This window comes from Mytilus californianus, unplaced genomic scaffold (genome assembly GCF_021869535.1).
Source record: "Mytilus californianus isolate M0D057914Y unplaced genomic scaffold, xbMytCali1.0.p SCAF_4, whole genome shotgun sequence".
NCBI lineage: Eukaryota > Metazoa > Mollusca > Bivalvia > Mytilida > Mytilidae > Mytilus > Mytilus californianus.
Genome location: NW_026262690.1, coordinates 6,487,094 through 6,507,599, shown reverse-complemented (window position 1 = coordinate 6,507,599; position 20,506 = coordinate 6,487,094). Strand labels below are relative to the sequence as shown.

Below are 20,506 nucleotides of genomic sequence, written 5' to 3'. Positions count from 1 at the left end.
ATGTAGCAAGAAAACGGGCTCGGTGACCCCATTTTTTCTTTTTCTTATCTGAAAGTATAATATTAGAGCTATCTTCTCATATTTTATCTCAAAATTCTATGGTGTAGTTTTCGTTTTATGGCAGAAAATTGCGTTTTCCATGCATAATCTATACAAAACCTGTCAATTTTGCACAACCCGTAGCGTGAAAAAAAGCCCCGTGACCCATTCTTTTTATTATTTTTTTCAAAAAAGCATGATATAAACTACATTTTGGCAAATTATTAAAAAATTCTATGGATTATAATTTAGACACCCCATCTACCTTAACTGTGAGTCAGCATTGTATAATTTTTCCTTGGTATTAGGTCCCCAGTCAGCTGTTGGCGTTGTTACTGTTCTAAGTCTCTGTAAATATAAATAATATGTGATTAAGTTGATGCTTGATGCAATAATATGTGGTTAAGTTGACGTTTGGTGCAATAATATGTGGTTAAGTTGACGTTTGGTGCAATATGTGGTTAAGTTGATGTTTGGTGCAATAATATGTGGTTAAGTTGCCGTTTGGTGCAATAATATGTGGTTAAGTTGACGTTTGGTGTAATAATATGTGGTTAAGTTGACGTTTGGTGCAATATGTGGTCCAGTTGACGTTTGGTGCAATATTATGTGGTCCAGTTGACGTTTGGTGCAATAATATGTGGTCCAGTTGACGTTTGGTGCAATAATATGTGGTCCAGTTGACGTTTGGTGCAACATTATGTGTTTAAGTTGATGTTTGGGGTGCAATAATATGTGGTTAAGTTGATGTTTGCTGCAATAATATGTGGTCCAGTTGACTTTGGTGCAATAATATGTGGTCAAGTTGACGTTTGGTGCAATATGTGGTCAATTTGAAGTTTGGGGTGCAATAATATGTGATTAAGTTGATGTTTGGTGCAATAATATGTGGTCCAGTTAATGTTTGGTGCAATGTTATCTACAGTGGTTATCAAAAATGTAGATTACTGTGAATCAATTATAATTCATGGAGTACTAATTTTCATGAGTTTTGTATGGATAGTTGAACCAAAATTCTTTGAAAACAATAATGCATTCCACAGTGAGCAACTCTCACAAAGAAGACCTTTTTGGTCTCTGTCTCTGTCCTGTTTCAAAATACAACTTAGTTACCTTGCAAATTCAATTGCAATCTTTAGCACATGTACCCAATGTTTCATTGAATAAAATTCTTAATTTTTAAATCCAACATTGTGCTATTTATGAAGCAACACTGCCAAAAAACAATTAATTAAATAATTGAATATTTCAGTGTATACTCACTTCAGTCACTTTCCCAGGAGTGATGATGAATTTATAAACAAAGTACAAAGGTATAGGACATAACACTACAGCAGTCACACACCATCCAATAATCTGGGCGAATTCTGGGAAAAATACTCCATCTTTTACTTTAGGTGGTACATACTCGATTAGACGGTATGCAAACAGACCCTGTAATGTAAAGTCAACATGATACATAAGCAATGGTTAAAATATTACTTTAATTTAGGTACATAGTCAATCTCATAGTATACAAACAGACCATGTAGCTTTTCCCAACAACATAAATTGTCAAAAATCTGTAAAATTTATTCAGTATGAGCAGTGAAAACAAGTAATGAATGAAATATAGAATAGTCTTAAAATATTATTTTACACTATATAAGACCTCCTCTTTTCTTTTATTCCTAGATTCATGGTGTTTAATTTAGTAATAGTTAACTATACGTTTTTGTTTACTTTTTGCTTGAACCTTTCTTTTTTTCCAGAGAAGTAGGATGTTGTTGGTTGTTGTGGTATTTTGTACTGTTCACAGAATTTTGTGCTGATTTTTATCACAATATAGGCCCTTAGACAATTGAGCATTTTGATCTCTGTTGTGCACTACCTATAGCTATGCACAATACAATTAAATAGGAAGTATAAAAATGTTAAGAAGAGTATATTTGAAAAGATTTCAAATACTCATAAAAACATTTTTGAATTGTTTTACATTGTTTTTTTCGGGGCTTTTCATAGCTGACTATGCGGTATGGGCTTTGCTCATTGTTGAAGGTCGTACAGTGACTTACAGTTGTTAATTTCTGTGTCATTTTTGTCTCTTGTGAAGAGTTGTCTCATTGGCAATCATACCACATCTTTTTTATATTTCCTGATATACAGATTATTTTAAAAATATCTAAAAGTTTTATACATAGAGTAAAGATGATTAAACCTGAAATTCTGTATATTCATAAATTTTTGCATGCATTTATTATTGCGATTTTTTAAAAGTGGATAAAATTTGAAATTTATTGTTTTTAAGTCTAATCTGCATAAATATATATGCATCAGGTGTCATAATGCATGTAATTATTGCAATCGCATCCAGTCCTCGCAATAATTTCTGAACAGTATATTACTTACCCCAATAAGAAGTGGTGAAGCTAACACCCAACAAAACAACCAATATGTTGTTGGTGCTGGGGTTTTACCCAACATAAATTCAATATCTTTTATAAATCTTGTCACTCCTGTGAAAAAAAGTAAAAAGAACATTTTTTTTTGGTATGAATAATAATTAATTTAAAGTATCTGATGAAAAAGTTGGTTGATAAGAATAAAGGGCAGATAACTCAAACTGAAATTTTAAAACAAATAATATACGTTAGGGAAGAATTTTTGAGTTAGAACCGGATAGCTTTGTACACATCAAGTGTGTTGTCGTGTAACAGCATGGCATTCTCTAAATTGTGCCATGGACTGAACATTCCTACTTCGACTAGACATTCATGTCTGAATGGTTTTGCACTGCTCATTTATAGCTTGCTGTTCGGTGTGAGCCAAGACTCTGTGCTGAAGGCTGTACTTTGGCCTATAATGGTTTACAAATTGTGACTTGGATGGAGAGTTGTCTCATTGGCACTCATACCAAATCTTATTTCTTGATCTTCATGTTTAGCTGCTTGATTTATGATAAATCATGAAAATTGTTATAAAAAAAAATCATCTTAAATTCATTTGGCCATGAATATTTTTGTTGATTTAAAGTTGATGGTTCATTCATATGTTCATAAAGAAACATGATGTTCATCTTCATTTAAAACCCTTTTAACTTCCTTGTTCAAAGAAAATACGACTGACTTACCATAAACCCATAGTACAGATACACATTCACATGTGGCTACACACAATACAGAGAAATCACTCACCATAAACCCATAGTACAGATGCACTTTCACAAGAAGCTACACACAATACAGAGAAATCACTCACCATAAACCCATAGTACGGATACACATTCACATGTGGCTACACACAATACAGAGAAATCACTCACCATAAACCCATAGTACGGATACACTTTCACAAGTGGCTACACACAATACAGAGAAATCACTCACCATAAACCCATAGTACGGATACACTTTCACAAGTGGCTACACACAATACAGAGAAATCACTCACCATAAACCCATAGTACGGATACACATTCACATGTGGATACACACAATACAGAGAAATCACTCACCATAAACCCATAGTACGGATACATATTCACAAGTGGCTACACACAATACAGAGAAATCACTCACCATAAACCCATAGTACGGATACACATTCACATGTGGATACACACAATACAGAGAAATCACTCACCATAAACCCATAGTACGGATACATATTCACAAGTGGCTACACACAATACAGAGAAATCACTCACCATAAACCCATAGTACCGATACACTTTCACAAGTGGCTACACACAATACAGAGAAATCACTCACCATAAACCCATAGTACGGATACTCATTCACATGTGGCTACACACAATACAGAGAAATCAGCGCCATAACTGTCCATCAATCCTACTATATAATCTCCTGTCTGTAAAAATAATAAAACATCATTTACAAACAAGACGGAGTTCAATGCATGCAAACCCCTTCATCTAATTAGACTACGGTAATTTCTTTAGAGATAATCTCAAGTCAATTTACATCAGTCTCCAATTTTGGAACTAAACAATATCTTAATATCTAAAACTCTGCAAAAATACTTCAATATATTTTAACAACTATATAAAAATATTATAAAGACTTTATACTTTGTCAAATTCTTTGTTATTTTACCTCATACTATGCACTCTTAGCCATTTAAGTATTCTTATTAAACTAAAATAGTGATTGTCATTTTGGTGTTCTCTGTATCTTTTTAAATTTTATCAAGAAACATTTTGTACTCCTCTACCCTTTGCCACAGTAAAAAACATCTTGCATTGTCCTTCAAAACCATATCAATTTCGTTACAATTTGTTTAAATCTTCTTTACATTATTTTATTCACAATTGCTTATAAAAGTAGAGTCTGTTTTGTATAGTATAAATAAAAAAGTACCAGAGTTATTTCCCTTATATTGTAACTATTTTTTTTAGAATTTTCAATGATACATTTAATATCAATTTAGATAAAATAGACATTTTGTTAAAGAGCAGAAAATAAAATAATTACTGTTCAAGAAGAATAAAATACACATGAGACTTTAAAGCTACTGGTGTAACATGTCAAGGCCAAGAAGAAACCCACCATGTGCACCAAAACATACATATGAGCACGAATATAATACTCACTTGCATAACACACCTCAAAGCCAAGAAACACACAATTCAACAATACACATATGACTTTTATACTTACTGGTGTTATACATGGTAAAGCCATAAAGAAACATATCACTCCCAATCCAATACACATGTGACTCTTATATTTTCTAAGTTTTGGGAACTCATTCTGTATACATGTCAAAACTGTCTCAAATAAAGCAAACTGCAAAATAAAAATAGGCATTACATATCACAAAACTCAAAGAATTACAGCCGATTTCAATGAGTGTGTAAGCAAAGGTAATAGTATTGGTTAGCTTGCTTGCTAGCTGAACCGTAAAGACTAGGTTAGGTAAACTATCCTCCTTTTAAGAGTAGACTAGTCCGATAGATTATCTGTTTGTAGGACTAAGCTACTTTGAAAGGAGGGTAGTATACCTTACCTTATAATGACTTCATGGTTCAACTAGCAAGCAAGCTAACCAAAGATATTACCTTTGCCTACACACTCAATTGAATCGGCTGTAACAGTTGATTCTGTTTCATACTAATCTATGACTATCTTACAAACTGGACTTGTTGGTATTTCATAGGGAACCAATGCTTTATAAAATAAAACTTGCCTATAGGTTTGCATAGAAATAGTCCACAACAATATAATTATTCCTAAATCCATAAAAAATAAAAGAATCCACAGTATTATTATCATTGCACAAATTAAAAAAAAAATGTGGGGAATAATATTCAAGTTTTGTTAAGAGTATAAGACGAAACTATCATACTAATGTAATAGATGGGTTATTTCCAGTCAAAAATTAGAAAAAAGTCCTGGTCTTTTACAAAATTTATTAGAAAAGAACTCCTGTAGTTTATATTACCATTAAACACGATTTATAGGTGCAAAGGGGAGATAATCCTTTTCCTTTAAATAAAATGTACAACTATCTGTCTTACCTCACTGTCAAGTCCAAGTGTAAACAACATGAAGAAAAACAAAACAGACCATAATTGAGGTAGAGGTAGGTTAGACAATGCCTCAGGGTAGGCTACAAAGGCTAATCCATAACCTGTAACAGAAAAAAATATAATTAATGAATTGTATTTTCTACTAGAGATTTTTTTGTTTGTTTTAACAGATTCTGAACAGAGGATCATTTCTGAATTGTTGTGATAGTCTCAGTGGTATCAAATTCAATATCAAATATCATCTTTGATTAAAATCTTAAGGGAAAATATGAATTAAGAAATAATTCATGGCAGCTGTAGATTTGTGGCTGCCATGAATTATTTGGATGCTAATGGGACAAATTCAGTAATTTTGTTAACTGTGATAGCCCTATACGCAAGATACTGTTTTGGCTGTTCCATTTTACCCCCATATGATAATATTATATAATTTAATAAAACAAAAAAATTTAAATCGTATTTTTCACCTACATATGTTCTTCTAATGTAATTTTATTGCATTCTGAGATGTATAGAAGCTTTAAAACACTGAGTGTTTACATTTGATTTTTTGATTACGAAAAACATACATATGATGTCACCTTGTTTCATTTCCATGCAAAGACGATAATATTTCATGAAATTTTCCTTTGATGAAATTTCAGCACGAAAAAAATAAATTGAAATGGACTGATATGTTTATTTTGCTTTAGAATAGATATAACTAAATGGTATCTGAATCTTGGACTACATTCTGTGGGTTTTAATGTCAAAATTTGAGAATACCTGGTAGTATAATTAAGTTGGGCGTAACACAGAACAGCTAGTTTTATGTAGTTATGTGCTTGCGCTAAAAGTAGATATACTATGATTATGCTGGTTGACGATAACAGGTTGTCATATTAGAATTTAAATTTTAAAATAGCTTTACAAATAAAGACCTAAGGCATGCTACAAGAAAATTACAAAGTAATTTATGGCAAACTATTTCTTCATCTAAATCTATTCCATAATCTCTACAATGTATTGAAAAGTAACGTTTGATTAAAAATGGAAAACATCCTTGCTTACCTCCCCTGGCAACTTCTGAGACTTGAAGTCCTGTTTTCTTAGCTAATCCTCCAAATGTTGTAAAGATGACAAAACCTGCTATTATACTGGTAACCAGATCCATTACAGCGATTAACAAGGCATCACTATAAATATAAACCAGTGTTTAAATAATAAAACATGACTATTAAAACATACTATAAAGGCCCTACAGATGAAGCTAGAAATAAAAGAATTTGTCACACAAATGCCATGCTCAAGCTTTGCAATTTTCGAGTTAAAAGGGATCTATTTCTAGAACGGTAAATAAGTCACTACCCAAATTCAAACTGTCTGTAAGCATTGCGTATGAATTTCATTAGTTTGTAGCACTGTGTATGAGTTTCATTAAAATTGGATGAGGCAAGCTTTAGAGTTAAGAGTGCAGAAACAAAATTGGACAGACAGAAGGTAATAGTTAACTATAATAAAAATAATTACCAAAAAATAACTGACCATGTTAATTACATTACATCCCATCATATTTGATCATATAAATATAAATAAAGACTTAAATTTTCTGTCAAGGAAAATTAATCTTACCCAAATACATTGTTGCTGAATTTGTTGTAACTTCCAAACATTATAATTCCACCAAACGATACACTGAGAGAGAAAAACATCTGTCCTGCTGCAGCAACCCATACCTATAATAAATAAATTATATATATGTTAGACTCAGATCGACGTCCGGTCTCTAATCAACGTCCTTTCCTCAAATCGACGTCCAATTCGGACGTCACATTCTCAAATCGACGTCCAATTGTTTGATCCTCTAATCGACGTCTAATGTGCCGTCATGTATTGCCAAAACGATGTCCGATTTATTGTAGTCTTCTCTTATCAATGTTCAATATCAATGAATTATAAAAAAAGAAATTGCTGCACTTACACTTATACATGTACATGCATATTAATAAATGGCATATGCGTATACTTAAATAAGAACCCAACGACAAAGAAAACAAAACGACATATATATAGGGCAACACTCAGTCTTCAACAATGGACATAAAATAAAGAAGTAAATGCCAACTGTTAGAGTATTATAATTTGGACTCTGTAAGAATTTTTTCAACAAATTCATTTGTTTTACACCTGGAGTGAAAAATATACAAAATAAATTGGCATTATGTTTTTATGTTGTGCTGTTACACCACTGTTTCAGGTTAGGGGAGGCTTAAGCGCTCACAAACATGTTAAACCCTGCCAAATATTTTATGTGCCTGTAGTCTAGTGGTTGTCCTTGGTTTATGTCTTGCATATTTGTTGTTCAGAATTTTTTTGGTTATAGGTTAGTTTTTAGTTCTATAATAATTGTTTTATATGTTTCATGTCGTGACCTTTAATTGCCGACTTTATCATTCCATGATTCATTGTTGAAGGATGTACGGTAAAGATATAAGAAGATGTGGTATGAGTGCCAAAAAGACAACTCTCCATCCAAGTCCAAGTTTATAAAAGAAAAACATTATAGGTCAAAATACAGTCTTAAACACGGAGCCTTGGCTCACACCAAACAGCAAGCTATAAAGGTAAAGGGCTATATAATTGCTTACATTCACTTCATTTGAACTCTGGTGTATAGTTGTCCAATTAGCAATCTCATCACATCTCATTGTTTTTAATAAGCTCTTAAATTACATAAAAATTGATATCACAACCTGTAAACATTGGTAATACATTTAAAAAAAAAGATTTTTAAATATATTTTATTTGTCACATAACCTATGTTTTGGTTGTAAAAATATTGACCTAGAACTGTCTTTACTACTTTTTTTATATTTATTCTTCTCGGACAATCCACGTTTCAGTTCTGTTATAAACTTTGCTTGTCCCCATTTCCGCAGTTTTGTTCATTTGTTTTAGATATATTTCCGTATAATACGGCATGTTGGCCAAAAATGTCTCGGCGTTTGCATCTTTCCATAGGTCCATTAAAACGGACAGCGATTAGAGAAGCTTAAATTTGGAAATCGATTAGAGGAGCCAAACATTGGACCTCGGTTAGAGGGGGATATAATTTGCCGCTGATTTGGAATCTTATTTTATTGTGACGTCAGCTTTGGACATCGATTTGAGGAACGGACGTCGATCTGAGTCTTACATATATATGTTGTAATACATAATTTTAAAGATAAAATAAATATGTCCTTCAAATTAAAGTAAAACTTTTTCCTTTATAATTTTTTCAGGGCTATTAAAGCAATGGACGGCCCTAAAACATTTTGTGGTACTAGACAGACATGGGTAAAGGAACTTTTAACAATATATCTCATAGTAAATAGTCTGCAGTCAGGAATATCAACCTCCTTAGTTTCCCCTCATAAGGTATCTTTGAAACTCACAAGCTGAAATACAAATTGCCCCCAGCATAGAAGTGAATTTTAATTTAAAAATATTTACAAATTAATCTTAAGGTGGTACCAAACACCTTGATTAAAAAATTTCATTGGATATATAGCAGTTAGACAAACACTAATTCTGATCATTGAGAACCTAATATTTCCTTAACATAATACAACATTATTAAAACACTCAGCTGATTTTTAGAGTTATCTCCCTGTAGTGTTAGGTACCAACTTGAAAGAGTTACAAATCAAAGACTTCTCAAATTTTAGGTACCCATGGTATAAAAAAAACACTATAATTAATTGACAAACACAGGGAATTGAATTTAAAACAAAATTCATTCTATGATGATAATGACCACTATTTCTGTAAGTATATCTTACAATCATGACTCATATATATACCTTTAGATCTGCTAGTATGGACCATTCAGGTATCAAAAAATATTTTACTCCATCAATAGCACCATCAAGTGTAGCTCCTCGGATCAACAAAATCAACAAGATAACATACGGGAATGTGGCTGTGAAATATACAACCTGAAAAGATAAAAAGTAAAAGTTCCAGTCCAGCAAAAAATAAAAAAAGATTTATGGGTTGAAAACCTACAAATAAATTCATATATTAAAATGCTAAGTTATATCAAAAGCCACCTAAGTTCATCGAAAACAATCCCCCTTTACGGAATGCATCCAAATTGAATATTTGTAAAATGGACTTAATGGCATCCTGCACAAACTTTGAAAATGCGTCAATAGCTTCTAACAGAACTTTTATCTCCAAATGTTACAACTTCAAAGGCTATATTGACAGTATCAATGGTAATAACAGAACAATTACTCAATCTGTCTTGGTAAAGTAAAACATAGTTTGTCTGGCAAAAATAAACAAATCTTGTTAGCTTACGAATGAGCAAATCACTGTCGATTAAAAATCTATTCATATCAAAACATATGATGTATAAATTTGCAAGGCAAACTATGGTTAATCAAACAAATATAAATAAGATCACACACACTTCCATTTCAAAGGTGCTTTATCAAATTATATTGTCTTAAACACACAAAATATAAATGAATGTGCTCTATATTATTAGACATTGACTTGCATACATATATATCATAAAACTTACTTTTCCAGATGACTTAATTCCCCTTACTAAACAGAGAACAACAACAATCCATGACAACAGCAGACAGAGTGCTAACTTCCATTGTGGATTTCCTGTGTCTGGGTAGAAATCATCAGCCTTGTTCATTACAGTTTTACTGAAAAAGAAATTGTTCTTAGAATAGGGGTGGTATTAATCTTACAGATAACATCCATTCCATATTTAAACTATTTGGATTGTTGTAGTTGTACAAAAGACACCTGTTACTGTAGATTCCTTTTTATTTGTTAGATATTAATTTTCTGGGTTTTGTTGGAATAGGTGAACCAGAATATAAATGCTTAACGATTACATGTACAAATGTTCTATTGCCTTGAACACAGACATTGGTAAAATCATGAAATAAAATACCCACGTAAATAGGCTACTTGCCAATTCCCGTAATTGACCCTGTAATTAAAGATCCCTTTTTTAGTTGTCTCCCTTATCAGGGACATTAATTTTTATTTACAATGGAGAGCCAGCAGAAAGAGCAAATTTACCTGTGCGTAATGTGAGTAATCTTTAAGGTTTTTAAATCTTATGATTACATTAATTTGTTGTTCAGCTAAATACTTTTGACATCAGAAATTTTTTTTAATGAAAAATTAGTTAAACCGACGATACATCACTTTCAATTCATCATGCTTTGCATTGGTAAATGCCAATTTTGTTCGGTATGGAACCAGTCGACGATTGACAAAGGGAAGTAATTTGTTTGAAAAGTGTGTAATAACAGAATCAAATCGGTAATTGGCAAATGGACTATTGGTACCCACGAAAATTAAAGAATCCAAAGTATATAATTATATCTTTCTTTACAAAAATAAAGTTTCAGGCCGAAAGACGTGTCAATTTTTTAACCTGATTTCATTTTTAAAAAGCAGATTTTATATATACTACTGTAAAATTTATAAACTTAACAAACATCCTTCCATAAAATTTATGACCTTGAATACTATGACCTACTCAAAATACAGCTGTGCTACAGGTACTGGGACATCTCCTTGGTATGTGACATTAGTACCGTTAAATCCCTGGTCAGACAATATAGAATCTGTACCGTTCAAAAAACATCTACACGCTTTGTTATCAGTCAATAATTGTGTAATGCTCATAGAGCAATAGTCTAATCTCTGTGTCGACTGCTCCACACATCCTAATGGTAACCATTCCTACAATACAAACATTGGAAGGTTAACTACATCTAGGTCTTGTTACAAGAATGGCTATATATTAAAAGACAATTGTGATAATAATTAAACATCCAGTGGCAAATATTACATGAATAACTTTTATTTAGAAGAAGACACCAATGTATATGAATTGTTATCTATAAACCCGGTTTTAGTTCTCATTTTATTGTTTTATAAAATGTTTCATGGTGATTTCATAGTCGACTATAAAGTATTTTTTTCTCATTTTTTAAGACTGTCGGGTGACCTTTAATTGCATATATCCACATTATACTTATTTATATGGTGGATAGTTGTCTCATTGGCAATCATACTTCATCTACTTATTTTTATATGAGTACTTGGCTGAAACTCTTTGAGCCAAGTGGTTTAACAATCCCTGTCAAAATTTATGGTGGACTTATCATGGCAGTTTAGAACATATATGGTTCTGGCAATGGGATCTGAACAGTTTTTTTAAATATATCTTAGAAAAAATAACTAAATAAGGTTTTGACATTTTAGCGCAAAACATGCCTGCTATATACAGTTACACAATATTGCAAATTCACATGTTGTAATATTTTTCATACCATCAATAATCAAAATGAATTGATTTATATGTCCCTAGTAAGCAGTGTTTTGTATAAATGCTCAAAATGGCAGCTTTAGGTCAGCTTCAGGCATTCATTTTAGTCAAATGTTCAGAAGGCCATTATGTTTTATGAGACTCGAGTGCATATACTTGAAACTAACTGAATTTTAGTCAAGTTTAGTTACTTCTCGAAAATTCCCATAATGAGAAAAAAGCTTTTATGTCTTTTTGGCAATCATCATACCACAATTCATTTCAATCTGTGGATTCATTTATTTTCTTGGGTATCAATTAGGGTGGATTGAGGAAAACTTGCATTTTTGTTGATATTTGATTTCGTGATTTTGCAAACCTCTGCTTACAAAGCCTATAGAAAATGTGTAATTCGTTGTACATTTATATTCGTGGTTCACCTGTACCCACAAAACCGACGAAAATTGGTATCCAACAAATAATAATGAATCCACAGTATATGGAAAATTGAGCAAAATTTTGAATAATAACTGTTTCCTCATTTTTATAATGTCCATCTTGAAACTGTTCCAAATCCCTAGTCTAGACCATACTTACATCTTCACAAACAGTCCAGGGTAGAGTTTTCTGCATGGAGGAGAAGAAGTAGATCAGTGTATAGGCCATGATCACATTATAGTAGATTGCAACTACTAAGGATATTAGAGCCATAGATATACCAATACCTGCAAAGTTAATACATTTGTATAAGATTTATATTCAGTGTATACATGTAGGCCATGATCACGTTATAGTAGATTGCGACTACTAACGATATTAGAGCCATAGATATACCAATACCTGCAAAGTTAATACATTTGTGTTATTTATATTTAATACGAAATAAATTATTTTATAACATGAAGAAATTGAAAATATTTTGTATTATGTAATAAATCTTTGTACAAAATTCATCATTTACAATACATTAAACCTGCATATAATTATTTTGTATAAAATTCTACACCTATAGTTTTCTCACATTTACAAATGAAAATTGTAAATGTATTTCAGATATACTTCAATATTACATGTACCAGCAAACTTTTCTCATCAGATGTGGAAAAACAATATAAGTGTTTAATACCATTAGGCAAAATAAGATCAAAATAAAAAAAAATAATTCTAGGTTGCCAAATTCCACAATGAAACGTTTTTTGTAGGTGAATAAAAACCCTATTTTTATTTCTTTCAAACATCACATATCTTAAAAATGTCTCTCCACCATCATCTCAAACTTCAAAGATTGAAACACTAATTATAAATTAAACAAATAATAAATAATAAACCAATGATTTTTTTCTTCAAACCATGAAATATCAATTAACAAATACTACTACAAAAACACTATTACCTTTAGCACTTGGGTTCATTTTCCAAACCCCTGTTGGTCCTAAACTAGAGAATTGACCCATTACTAACTCCATGAAGTACATGGGCTTTTCTATCAGGAACTGTAGGACTAAATAAGCAATCAGGAAGGCAGCTGAAATTAAGAAAAAAATGTGAATAAAATTCTCAAATATTAAGATATATGATTGTTTGTTGGTTTATTGGACTGAAAATTTGTATGCAAGTAACCCATCTTGCTGCCACAGTTGTGGACCCTGCTGCCACAGTTGTGGACCTTTGTACACAGATCAAATATTGAAAAGATTGTCATCTGCAACAGTTAAAGCAGTTGGAAGATTTTTTCATTGACTGATTGAGTTCTTCCACCAAAATCTTTTTACTTATAAAACAATAAAACAATTTACAATATAGTTTTATCTATGATATGAAATCCAAAACTAGAACTTGTCTCTATTTATATTTGTGTCACATTCTCATTAGAAATATTTAGGTGTGATGCGACTTGTGATGATGGTTAATTAGACATTTAATATGTGAATTGCATACAATACCATGATAAACAGGAGATGCTGATCCTTTATAATGATTCCATGCATTATGCATTGTTGCCTATAGAAAAAACTTAAAATACTCAATAAATAAAAATTTTAGAGTATAAATCTCTATTTTTTTAGCATGAATCTGGCAGCTAATGACACTTTAATCATTTAACATGTTTAGTTTCCTTACAGACTAACAGACTTGGGGTAATTGTAATTGTAATCGTTAATCGGCTGTAATTGATTACAATTTTTCAAGTAATCATTGTAATCATTAATCAGCCAAAAATCTGATTACATGTAATTTAATTTAATCAATTACTTTTCAAAATACCCTGTTATCCTGATTACTTTTTGATTACATTCTGATTACAATGAAAAAAATCTTAAACTGTGTTTATGGTCAATAAATGAACCTTTTAGTTATTCTTATTTTTAAATAAATATTAAATATGTTTAAATAGTTTGGTTTACTTTATAAATCATGTTAATTGATTATTATACTTCAGTAAAAAATAAACTGTTACAGTATTGAAAAGTCATCATAAGCCTAAGAACAGATTTATATGTCTCTGGCCTTAGTAAAAGATATTGTACATATATTCACAATTTAAAGATGTACATATATATATTTGATAATAACTGTTATATTTAAGTATACTTTTCTTTAACCCTGAATTATAATCTTTTGTTAATATTGTGATTTTTGTCAACTTTGAATTGATAGGTAGGAAACCAATTAAGGTTTGTTTTTATTGCAATTACCAATTGAGTATAGCTATAGGACAATATATATGATAAGAGATTAATCAGACATGTGGACATGGTGGAAATTTATCTAATTAGCACAAACTAAATTAAAAGTTGGACAAATATTTTGTTTAAAATAAGCAAATTTTTGTATGTATTTGGACTGGACATGTAAAATTCAATGATTTTAGTACTTGTTTATGTTTACAATTTGATTTAACAATTCTATTAACATTTTACATATTCAAAATTTTTTTTTTTAAATTCATTGTAATCAGATGTAATCATGATTACTTTGCCAATGTAATCATTAATTTAATCAGACACTTTCAGAAATGATGTAATCATTAATTTAATTTAATCGTACAAATGACAAAGTAATTTAATCAATTACATTGAAAACAATAGGACCCATCTCTGCAGACTAACAGTAAATCTTTTCTTCTATAAATTTTGGCTTTGTATCTATTACAAGCTAGAAATTTAATGAAAAACCTGCAGTGTGAAGGTGTTAACCATAATTTACATACATGTATCTAGTCTACATGTTCTTACTGTTTTCTTGTCAAATCATTTAATATTATGCTAAATTTCAGACTAAAATTAATCTTTACATTATAACATATGAAATAATTTTAATACATGTTTAAATTCAATCAGTTTTCATATTGGTAACACATGTACTTGAAAGACATGTCATTAAGTTGTCTACATTTCAATTTACAAATCATTTCCAAAGATTCCTTTCAGTGAGTCATAACTATACAATGTACAAATATACACCCAGTTAAGAAGCAGTAAAGATCGATCAGATTTTAAATATTTGGGTAAAACATGATTGTCTTTTAAAAAACAACGCCATAAAAACCAATCAACTTAAATGATTTAGTCAAACAAAACCTGTTATACCAGTTATTGTCAGTACATTTATTCTTTAAAATATTAACTCCTTTAATTTGTCCTTACATGTATATGAGATACATGCAGTGATAAACTATTATTGCATTCATTAATTTTTCCCATACATTTCAGCTGTTAAAATGATTGTAATTATTAGGTAAGAGTAGATTCTTCAAATTGACAATGACAATTTACCCTGATTGACCTTCAGTCATCTGTGGTAACTTGTTCGTAAAAATGAACATTGGGCTAGTCAGCCTAGTGGCCATGCAATATCTTACTATCTAGATCATTGATTATCAACTAGTATTGTAAAATAAGCGCTCAGATATATTTCACTTAACTATGTTAATTTAAATCACGCATTAATGTGTCATTCAATGGTATAGTTCTATTTATCATTTAATTAACGTAAGCTTTAACAGCTATAAACATGAATAACAGTAATACCTCCTCCATTTTCATAGGCCAGGTAAGGGAAACGCCATACATTTCCTAATCCTACAGAAAGTCTAATGCATGACAGAATAAACTCCCATTTGGAGCCCCATTGTCCTCTATCTTCAGTATCTTCGTCAACATTTACATCAACATCTCCATTCCGTTCTTTTGAGCCATTATTTACATTGTAGCTATCTTTTGTGTCTATCTGCAATTAAAAATGTAGAAAATAGCTTTAATAAATAAATCAGATTCATCTAGTCTTGAGTTATTACAAGTCATAGAAGATATACATTTTGCATTTCTGGTTAAAATCCTGATAAGGCCTGAACAAAATATAGTTATATTATCTGCCTCGCTATCCCTTCCCTTAATTTTTATGCTGACCCTAACAGATATTATGAACATTCTATTGTTTGAGTACAATTTACAATGATTAAGTCCCAAAATTCTCCATGAATTGTACATGTTATATAGTGTTAAAAAATAAAACGATTTTACCTGCATTACCTCTTTTTTCTGCCAGGAGATAGGAACCATTAAAATCATGTGTGTATGTTTGTTTATTGGTAGCAATTTTATTTTCTTTCATTGATCATTTACAGTAGATTCATTTATTTTCGTGAATATCAATTTTTTCGTGAATTAAGCTAAAATTGCATTTTTGTGGATATTTGTTTTCATGGTTTTGACAAAGTCTGTATAAATGCCAATTTAAAATTTCTTCTTCATTGATCAGTTAATTTCGTGGTTTACCTGCAGTATATACCAACGAAATTGTTGTCCAATGAATAATAATGAATCCAGTTTTTATAAAAAAATCAGTGATTTTCCTAGTATTTAGGGGAAGGGGCCCATATCCCGGCCAGGGCCCATGCAATTGGGAATAAAAGTTCGTGAAATGTTGGATTTGGGGAAAATATATTAGTTCATTTATACCGATGGCTCAAGGGGACATTTTAATTATTGACTGGCAATAAAATGAGACAATTTAAATCATGTTACAATAGTTAGGCCAAGTGAAAATATATGTGTGGTTCCAGTTACATACTTTTAAGAAAAAGGGTCGGTAGGGCGGCAATTTTTTTTTTTTTTTTTTTAATTTTTATTTTGGATTTCCAAATTTCAGAAAAAATATTGTGTGTTTACCGAAATTGATTGATGTATTATACACACACCTACTGGAAGTTCGCCATTTTTACATGTGTTTGGTTGTAAAATAAACAGTCATGTCATGTTTTAGTTGATTTTGTTGCATTCTGGATGACAGAAATCTATGAATTTAATTATATAAATTCACAATCCTCAAAATTTGATCGTTTTGAAAATTTATTTTTTAGAAATGAAAAAAAAGGTTCTAGGGTCGGGGGTTTAGACTAGGGTCGGTCGGGTAACTGGAACCACACATATATTTTTATTTGGCCTTATCAAAGGTACAAGGATTATAATTTAATACGCCAGATGCGCGTTTCGTCTACATACATGTAAGACTCATCAGTGACGCTCAGATCAAAATAGTTATAAAGCCAAACAATTACAAAGTTGAAGAGCATGGAGGACCCAAATTCCAAAAAGTTGTGCCAAATACGGCTTAGGTAATCTATTACTGGGATAAGAAAATGACTCTTTTGTGATGACAAGAATTTTTTTTTCTTTCTAGAAACAGACCAACTTTATAAACCAATATCATCTGGATAGAAGATGAAATTATTTACACTCTTAATTTTGATACCAAGTTCATTTGCCATGATTTGGGGGATTTTGGGTCTGCACTCTGCAGTATCAGATCAATGTATGCCAAAATCTAGTCCAAATAATTATGACGTCTGGCAAGGCTATTTTAATTTTTTTCCGGGATGCCTTCCTAGTGACAAGCCTTGCCAGACGTCATAATTATTTGTACTAGCCAAAATCAGCAAATTGCTTCATGCAGACTCTGCCTCCTTCACCATTAAAATGAATTACCGAAATCCTTTTCTGCTATAGAAGATTCTCATGCATGCACTTGAATACAATCCCCGACTCTTTCGTAAGAACAATACTTATTTGTTTTATATAAATGTCTCCTTGAGTTAATTGTTTTGCAAAATTTCTATTTTGAAAAACAATAGTGCACTAAACTATTATTACCGGAAGTTAATTTTCTAAAAATGAAACTGAAACGAGCAATGTGTAAAAATTTCCGGAAATGTAAAAATCTAACCTTTGTTGATCTTTGTTATCCTTCATGACTTACTTCGCTTTATAAATATAAACATATATATCGCTCATGTAAAATCATATATAAAATATCATATACAACTGTAGCCAGTGATTGAGTTGGGGGAGGGAGATCAGGGGGTTCTATCGAGGTTCTATCAATCTAATTAAAATTAAATCTCTCACTCGCTCATTTTTTTTATGCTTGGTCGCTGCGTGGCACGCAGCAACCAAGCATAAAAAAATGAGGATGTGAGAGATTTAATTTTAATTAGATTGAAGTCAGGATGACAATTTGGGTAATAAAGTCAGGATAAGCAATTAAAAAAAGGCAGGACCGAGATTACAATTAAAAAAAAAAGCAGGACAAAATATGTCATCCTAGCTAACCTCCCTACAAAATCAAATGATAGCTGACCTAACTATATAGTTGACCAATTGCTTATAGTATTGGTAAAGCACTAGCCCAACCATGCAAAATACTCGACATTGGCCAATAAACCTTGAAAATGATGTCAAGGTTAGATTAACCCTTCCAGACAGATATGAAGTAAAAATATTACTTACAGTAAAAAAGAAAAAAAAAAACTTTTCACACACTTGAATGTTTATTGTTACACATGAATTGTAAATAAAACTGTATGGAAAGATTTAATGTTAACAATATGTACACATGAAAGGAAATTTTAAATCTACATGTTTGAAGTGTAAAACAAGAGCGTACAGGCTGACAACTTTTACCTGCTTAACTGACCATGGTTGTTTTTATGTTAAAAGTTGAAAGATAAAGGTTTTACTACAATAATCACATACACTAAACATTAGCAATGACTCAATGTAAATGAGGTCAAGGTCAAAAGCAATGTTACAGACGGACATGTACATCCGACAATCATTCCATACAATAAAATTGAAGGATGAATTTTGAAAAATAAAAGGCAGAACAGGAGTTTGAGTTAAAAAAAAGCAGGATGAGCAACTTGGTAAAAAAAAAGTCAAGATGACAATTTGTGTAAAAAAAGTAAGGATAAACAAGTAAAAAAGGCAGGACCGAATAGAGTAAAAAATAAAAAGGCAGAACAGAGATAACAACTAAAAAAAGCAGGACCAAATTTGTCATCCTAGCTAGCCCCCCCCCTAAAAATCAAATGGTAGCTCCCTAACTATGTAGTTTACCAATTGCTTATAGTATTGGTAAAGCACTAGCCCAACCATTCAAACTTATATATATTTTGCCAATTAAGAGACCATTTATGAACATTACACCCTGGCCGTATTGGTCACAACTTTTTGGAACTTTTGGTCCTCGGTGGTCTTCAGCTTTGTACTTGTTTTGGCTTTCAAACTTTTTTCATCTGAGCGTCGCTGGTAAGTCGTGTGTGGACGTGGCGCGCGTCTGGCATATTAAATTTTTAACCTGGTACCTTTTGTTGGCTATTATTCGTTTGTTTCTCTGTCCTATATTTTCTCCCATTTATTTGTATTGTAGTCCTGTCATGTAATGTTGTCATTTTAATGTTATGATTAACATTGCCATTAAAGCGGGAGGTTTGGCATGCCACAAAACCAGGTTCAACCCACCATTTTTTTCTTAAAATGCACTGTACCAAGTCAGGAAAATGGCCTTTGTTATATTATAGTTCGTTTCTGTGTGTGTTACATTTTAATGTTGTGTTTCTGTTGTGTCGTAGTTTTCTTATATTTGATACGTTTCCCTCGGTTTTGGTTTGTGGCCCGAACTTGTTTTTTCTCTATCGATTTATGAATTTCGAACAGCGGTATACTACTACTGTTGCCTTTATTAACAGTCGTTACAAATATCAAAAGTAGTTGACCTATTGATAATAGTATTGGGAAAATTACTAGCCCAACCATTCAAACTTAACTTTGGCCAAAGATACATGCATGAACATTGGAACGAGGTCAGAAAATACCTGCTAGACATAAATGTACATCTTACAGTAATTCCATATATCAAAAGTAGTTGACCTATAGATAATTTAATTGAGAAACCACTAGTCCAACCATTTAAACTTAACTTTGGCCAAAGAACCATGCATGGACATTAGATCGAGGTCAGAAAATACCTGCTTGACATAAATGTACACCTTACAGTCATCCCATAGATGAAAAGTGGTCGACCTATATTTAATAGTATTGGGAAACCACTAGCCCAACCATTTAAACTTAACTTTGGCCAAAGAACCTTGCATGAACATTTGATCGAGGTCAGAAATACCTGCTTGACATAAATGTACATCTTACAGTCGTTCCAAATATCAAAAGCAGTTTACCTATTGAAAAAAGTATTGGGAAATCACTAGCCTAAACATTCAAACTTAACTTTGGCCAAAGAACCATGCATGAACATTAGATCGAGGCTAGAAAATAACTGCTTGACAT

General features: G+C 31.5%; 1 pseudogene; it reads right to left on the bottom strand.

Moving 5' to 3' along the window:
- Nucleotides 1-300: 300 nt before the first annotated feature.
- LOC127699076 (sodium- and chloride-dependent neutral and basic amino acid transporter B(0+)-like) lies at nucleotides 301-16,411 on the bottom strand (annotated as a pseudogene).
- Between the last annotated feature and the right edge of the window lie 4,095 nt (nucleotides 16,412-20,506).